We start from the raw sequence: 7,605 nt of genomic DNA, 5'->3' as shown, positions 1-7,605 counted from the left end.
TTTGCAATCCTCTACTATACACATGCTGCCAGAACAATCAGACCCACCATGTGTAGTCCTTGGTTGGTAGTTGAGACCCTGGGAGTTCTGAGGGTACTAGTTAGTTCATATTGTTGTTTGCCCTAAGGGGCTGCAAACTCCTCCTCAGCTCCATAGGTCCTTTCTCTAACTCCTTCATTGGGGACCGTGTGCTCAGTTCAATGAATGGCTGTGAGCCTCTACCTCTGAATTAGTCAGGTACTGTCAGAGCCTCTCAGGAGATAGGTATATTTAGGCTGGCTTGTCCTTCCTTCAGTCTCTGCTCCATAGTTAACCTCTGCAACTCCTTCCATGGGTATTTGGTTCCCCTTTTAAGAAGGAATGAAATGTCCACATTTTGATCTTCCTTCTTCTTGAGTTTCTTGTCGTTTGTGGGTTGTTCTTCCTGTATTTGCAACTTCTGGGCTAATAACCATTTATCAGAGAGTGCATACCATGTGTGTTCTTTTGTGATTGGATTACCTCAGGATGATATTCTCCAGGTCCATCCATTTTCCTGAGAATTTCATAAATTCATTGTACAAAACTTGTTTTAAATAGAAGAAAATCTTCAGTAAAATTTGTTGACTTGAATCCTGAATATTTGTAGGCTTAAAAATATTCCCAATGTATTTTAGAATGTGAATCATTTTATCTATTCAGTAATAGTCTTTTCCTAATGAAATGAACCTGCTCAAACCTATCTTTTCAGAGTCTGTAGAAATTCTTGTTTCCAAGATTTCATGAAGCTAATCACATATCAAAGGAAATAATTTTTGTCTTGTTTCTTACTATGCTGAAGCTGCATTAATTGTTATGCATTGTCTACTTTCCTCTTCATATTTTTTTAAAGTCTTATTTATTATCATATGAACGTACACTATAGCTGTCGTTAGACACACCAGAAGAGGTGTCAGATTTCATTAGGGATGGTTGTGAACCACCATGTGGTTGCTGGGATTTGAACTGAGGACCTTCAGAAGAGCAGTCAGTGCTCTTACCTGCTGAGCCATCTCACCAGCCTCCTCTTCATAGTTTTAAGTAACCTAATATTTATAACTTCCAGGGGATCCAAACTCATCCTATAGTCTAATATTTGTTCACAGAGACTAGTTATTTTTCCTGCCATAGTGGAAAGCCTTTTGTTATTGTTCCTATTATTATTATTTGGTTCTTTTGAGTTTTACAAAGTTAAAGCATCATCTTTTCTGCATTTTTGGTTGTTTTTCTGTTTCATTTTTTAAAATTTCTGTACTTGTGCTTTTGTTTCACCCTTTTGTTTTACTCTTCAGAGTTAAATGTCCCAAATTCAGCAAGGATGTTTTCCTCCTGTAGCCACTAATCCTACTTGTCATTCTGACATTTCTCTCTGACAAGGTATAAACTCCACAAGACAGGGAAGAAGAGTGAAGGGAGAGTTGCTTGCTTCTCTTATCTATTTCCTTCTGAGGAATTGAGGAGCTAGGAGGTAAATAAGGGAGACAGGGAGCTAAATAAAAGAAAAATGTAGAGAATTGAAGCACTTTTGGCTGGCTTTAATTGAATGCCATATATGATTTTTCTTACATATTATTATAAATTCTGGTCATAAGTAATCATTGAAAACTAAACTTCAAAAAGCACTCAAACATATCCTTTGACATTTATCAAATCTTTTGGGGGACTACTTTCTTCTACATTAAATGTCTAGGAACTTTTCTCTGAAAGGTCAGGTGAGTTGAAGATTCTTACATAATCGATCCATACACATTGACATTTGTTTTTGAATTTGAACAGATGTTCAAGGTAGACTTTGGCTCACTGACATATTTGATTAATCGATTTTTTTTTAACCGACTCACATGTGAGAAATATTTTTTCTTCTAGAAGAAAACATTCAAACCACATCTGAAAGGCCTCACACCATGGATACTAATTCAAAATTAAAACAACTCACTTGCCAAACATCCTAAGCTTCTAACTTGGCTGTTAATGAAAATTTTAAACACATCACATCATTAAAATAGTTATGGTGTGTAGTAAGATAGCACATTTTATTTATAATTTAATTCAAGTATGCAAAAGTATAAGTAAAATTCTAAAAGCAGGATAATGGGAATGATAGAAAGTCCTTCCTAACTCATTTCTGGACACACTGCAAATGTTCTGAAGTTCCACTTTTGTAGTCTCAGTCTGATGTAAATATCATAACTATAAACAGTATTCCAAGAATGAATACTATTCTCCTTAAACTTGAAAAACCCCAGAGCCACTCTTTGGTCTTCCTTCTTCTTGAGCTTCATATGTTCTGTGAATTGTATCTTGGGTATTTGGAGCTTTTGGGCTAATATCCACTTATCAGTGAGTGGATATACCATGTGTGTTCTTTTGTGACTGTGTGACCTCACTCAGGATGATATTTTCAAGTTCCATCCATTTGCCTGTGAATTTCATGAAGTCATTGTTTTTAATAGCTGAATAATATTCAATTGTGTATATCCATTCCTCTGTTGAGGGACATCTGGGTTGTTTCCAGCTTCTGGCTATTATAAATATGGCTGCTATGAACATAGTGGAGCATGTGTCCTTATTACATGTTGGAAGATCTTCTGGGTATATGCCCAGGAGTGGTATAAGCTGGGTCTTCAGGTAGTACTATGTCCAATTTCCTGAGGAACTGCCAAACTGATTTCCAGAGTGGATTGTACCAGTTTGCAATCTCACCAGCAATGGAGGAAGGTTCTTCTTTCTCCATATTCTCACCAGCATCTGCTGTCACCTGAGTTTTTGATCTTAGCCATTCTGACTGGTGTGAGGTGGAATCTCAGGGTTTTTTTTTTTTTTTTTGATTTGCATTTCCCTGATGACTAAAGATGTTGAACATTTCTTTAGGTGCTTCTCAGCCATTCGGTATTCGTCAGTTGAGAATTCTTTGTTTAGCTCTGTACCTGATTTTTTAATAGCGTTATTTAGTTCTCTGGAGTCTAACTTCTTGAGTTCTTTGTATATATTGGTTATTAGCCCTCTATTGGATGTAAGGTTGGTAAAAATCTTTTCCCAATCTGTTGGTTGTCATTTTGTCCTATTTACAGTGTCCTTTGCTTTACAGAAATTGTTTTGCAATTTTATGAGTTCCTATTTGTCAATTCTTTTTTTGTTTTGTTTTTTTTTGGGGGGGGAGGGGTTCTCTGTATAGCCCTGGCTGTCCTGGAACTTACTCTGTAGACCAGACTGGCCTCAAACTCTGAAATCCTCTTGCCTCTGCCTCCCAAGTCATTTGTCAATTCTTGAGCTTAGAGCACAAGCCATTGATATTCTGTTCAGGAACTTTTCCTCTGTGCCAATGTGTTTGAGGCTTTCTCCAATTTCTCTTCTATTAGATTGAGTGTATCTGGTTTTATGTGGAGGTCCTTGATCCATTTGGACTTGAGCTTTGTACAGGGAGATAAGAATAGATCAATTTGCATTCTTCTACATGTTGATTGCCAGTTGAACCAGCACCATTTGTTGAAAATGTTGTCTTTTTTCCACTGGCTGTTTTTAGCTCCTTTGTCAAAGATTAAGTGACCATAGGTGTGTGCATTCACTTCTGGGTTTTCAATTCTATCCCATTGATCTACCTACCTATCACTGTATCAATACCATGCAGTTTTTATCACTATTGCTCTATAGTACAGCTTGAAGTCAGGGATGGTTGAGAATAGTTTTCACTATCCTGGGTTTTTTGTTATTCCAAATTAATTTGAGAATTGCTCTTTCTTTCTCTGTTAACAATTGAATTGAATTTTGATGGGGATTGCATTGAATCTATATATTGCTTTTGGCAAGATGACCATTTTTACTATATTAATCCTGCTAGTCAATGAGCATGGGAAATCTTTCCATCTTCCTAGGTCTTTGATTTCTTTCTTCAGAGACTTGAAGTTCTTGTTATACAGATCTTTCACTTGTTTGGTTAGAGTCACACCAAGATGTTTTATGTTGTCTGTGAGTATTGTGAGGGGGTCATTTTCCTATTTTTTTCTCAGACCAAAGTGTGAATGCTTTAGTGCTTCTTCGAAAGGGGAACAAAATACTCACAGGAAGAAATGTGGAGACAAAGTGTGGAGCAGAGACTGAAGAAAAGGCCATCCAGAGACTGCCCCACCTGAGGATCCATCCCATATACGGTCACCAAACTCAGACACTATTGTTGATGTCAAGAAGTTCTTGCTGACAGGAGCCTGATATAGCTATCTCCTGAGAGGCTCTGGCAGAGCCTGACAAATACAGAGGTAGATGCTTGCAGCTACCATTGGACTGAACACGGGTCCCCAGTGGAGGAATTAGAGAAAGGACTGAAGGAGCTGAACAGTTTTACAACCCCATAGGAAGAACAACAACATCAACCAACCAGAGCTCCCAGGGACTATACCAGAAACCAAAGAGTACTCATGGAGGGACCAGCTGCATATATAGCAGAGTGATGGTCTTGTCTGGCATCAATGGGAGGATAGACCAGATGCTCCTGTGTAGGGGAATACTAGGGCAGGAAGGAGTGTGTGTGAGCACCCTCATAGAAACAGGGGGAAGGGATGTGATAGGGGTTTTCAGAGGGGAAACCAGGAAAGCGGATAACATTTGAAATGTAAATAAAGAAAATATCCAAAAAAGAAAAAAAATTAAAACAAAAGAAAAACAACAAAAAACCCAGAGCCTACCGGGCTCAAATGGATAGTTGCATGGATGATCCTGCTGAAATTTGTTGGGATTCAATATGTCAGAGTTGTGGTAGAAGACTTGTAAGGATTAGGGAAAGCAAGAGAGGAAAGAGGTTAAAGGAAATGAGTGATAATGATCATAATGTGCCCTGTACATGCATATATGAGACTGTCAATGAAGACGCTCAATACAAGTTTTAAAAAAGAAAAAAGAAAAAAACCCAGTTGTTCTTTAACAAATAATTCTGCTGTCAAGATAGCCAGTAACATGTCATGTTATAGATGACTGGTACATCCCTTGGCATGGACACAGCATTCTCCTTCTTCTTCCGATGTGTCCTCCTGACCTTACATGATATTTTGCAAGTGTCTGTGTGCATAAAACATATTTTTTAGGTTTGTTTTTATTTTGTCTTCCTCCTTCCTATTTATTATTACTACTTTTTTTTTACTTTTCCATTTATTCATCTATCTATTTATTTATTTATTTATTACATTCCAGATTTTATTCCTTCTCTATCCATCATTCTACTGTTCCACATCTCATACTCTTCCCCATTCCCCTGTCTCCACAAGGATGTCCCCACTCCACAACCCCCCAACCAACCAGATCTCTAAACTCCCTGGAGACTCCAGTCTCTTGAGGGTTATGTGCATCTTCTCTGACTAAACCCAGACCCAGCAGTCCTCTGCTGTATATGCTTGGGGGCCTCATAACAATTGGTGCATGCTGCCTAGTTGGTGGTCCAGTGTTTGAGAGATCTCGGGGGTTCAGGTTAATTGAGACTGATAGTCCTCCTAAAGGGTCACCCTCCTCCTCAGCTTCTTCCAGCTTTTCCCTAATTCAACCACAGGGGGCAGCTACTTCTGTCCATTGGCTAGGTGAAAATATCTGCATCTGTCTCTTTCAGCTGCTTGTTGGATCTTTTGGAGGGCAGTCCTGATAGGTCCCTTTTTATGAGTGCTCTATAGCTTCAGTAATAGTGTCAGGCCTTGGAACCTCCGCTTGATCTGGATCCTACTTTGGGCCTGTAGCTTGACCTTCTTTTCTTCAGCCTTCTCTCCATTTCCATCCCTGCAGTTCTTTCAGACAGGAATAATTATGGGTCAGAGTCTTGTTGTGGGATGGCAACTCCCTCCCTCACTTGATACCCTCTTTTTCTGCTGGTGGTGGACTCTATAAGTTCCCTTTCCCTACTTTCGGGGATTTCATCTAAGGTCTCTCCCTTTGAGTCCTGAGAATCTCTCACCAACCAGGTTTCTGGTGCATTCTGGAGGGTCCCTCAATATCCTACCCCCTGAGGTTGTCTGTTTCCAATTCTTTCTGCTCGCCCTCAGGGCTTCAGTCCTTTTCCCTCACCCAATACCAGATCAGGTTTCCCTCACGCCTCACTCTACTTTCCTTCCCAGGTCCCTCCATTCCTCCCCACTTGTGATTGCTTTCTTTCTCCTCCCAAGTGGGACTGAGGCACCCTCACTTGGGACCTTCAGCTTGTTGATCTTTTTGAGTTCTGTGGACTATATCTTGGGTATTCTGTACTAATATCCATTTATTAGTGAGTACACACCATGTATGTCCTTTTGGGTCTGAGTTACCTCACTCAGGATGATATTTTCAGTTCCATTCATTTGCCTGCAAAACTCAGGGTGTCCTCATTCTTAATAGCTGAGTAGTATTCCATTGTGTAAATGAACTACATTTTCTGTATCCATTCTTCTCTGATGGGACATCTGGGTTGTTTCCAGCTTCTGACTATCACAAGCAAGGCCACCATGAACATAGGGCAACATGTGTCCTTGTGGCATGGTGGTGCATCTTTTGGATATATTCCCAAGAGTGGTATAGCTGGGTCTTCAGGTTGATCTATTTCCAATTTTCTGATGAACCTCCAGATTGATTTCTAGAGTGGTTGTACCAGTTTGCAATCCCACCAGCAATGGAGGAGTGTTCTTCTTTCTCCATATCCTGGCCAGCATGAGGTTTTTATCTTAGCCATTTTGATTGGTGTAAGGTGGAATCTCAGTGTCATTTTGATTTATATTTTTCTGATCAGTAAGGACTTTGAACATTTCTTTAGATGCTTCTCAGCCATTTGAAATTTCTCAGTTGTAAAATCTCAGTTTAGTTCTATACCCCATTTTTGATTGGGTTGTTTGGTTTTTGGTGGTTAGCTTCTTGAGTTCTTTGTATATTTTGGATATTAGTCTTCTATTGGATGTGGGGTTAGTGAAGATTTTTTCCCAATCTGTAGGTTGCCAATTTGTCTTATTGACTATGTCCTTTTTCTTACAGAAGCTTTCCAGTTTCATCAGGTCCCATCAATCAATTCTTGATCTTAGAGTGCTGACCGTTAGAGTTCTGTTTTGTTCTGTGCCAATGAGTTCAAAGTTCTCTCCCACTTTCTCTTCCATTAGATTCAGCATATCTGGTTTTATGTTGAAATCCTTGATCCACTTGGACTTGAGCTTTTTACAGGGTAATAAGATTGAATCAATTTGTATCCTGTTGAACCAGCACCATTTGTTGAAAATGCTGTCTTTTCCACTGGATGGTTTTAGCACCTTTGTCAAGTATCAAGTGTCCATAAGTGTGTGGTTTTATTTCTGAGTCTTCAATTCTGTTCCATTGATCAATATTGTCTCTGTACCAATACCATGCACCTTTTTATCACTATTGTTCTGTAGTAGAGCTTGATGTCATGGATGGTGATTCCCCCAGTGGTTATTTTATTGTTAAGAATTGTTTTTGCTATTCTGTGTTTTTTTTGTTTTGTTTTGTTTTGTTTTGTTTTTTCCTTTCCAGATGAATTTAAGAATTGCTCTTTCCATGTCTTTGAAGAATTGTGTTGGGATTTTGATGGGAATTGTACTGAATCTGTAGATGGCCTTTGGTAGGATGGCCATTCTT

The sequence above is a fragment of the Mastomys coucha genome, unplaced genomic scaffold, assembly GCF_008632895.1.
Source record: "Mastomys coucha isolate ucsf_1 unplaced genomic scaffold, UCSF_Mcou_1 pScaffold13, whole genome shotgun sequence".
In the NCBI taxonomy this organism is placed as follows: domain Eukaryota; kingdom Metazoa; phylum Chordata; class Mammalia; order Rodentia; family Muridae; genus Mastomys; species Mastomys coucha.
This window is presented reverse-complemented; position numbering follows the sequence as displayed.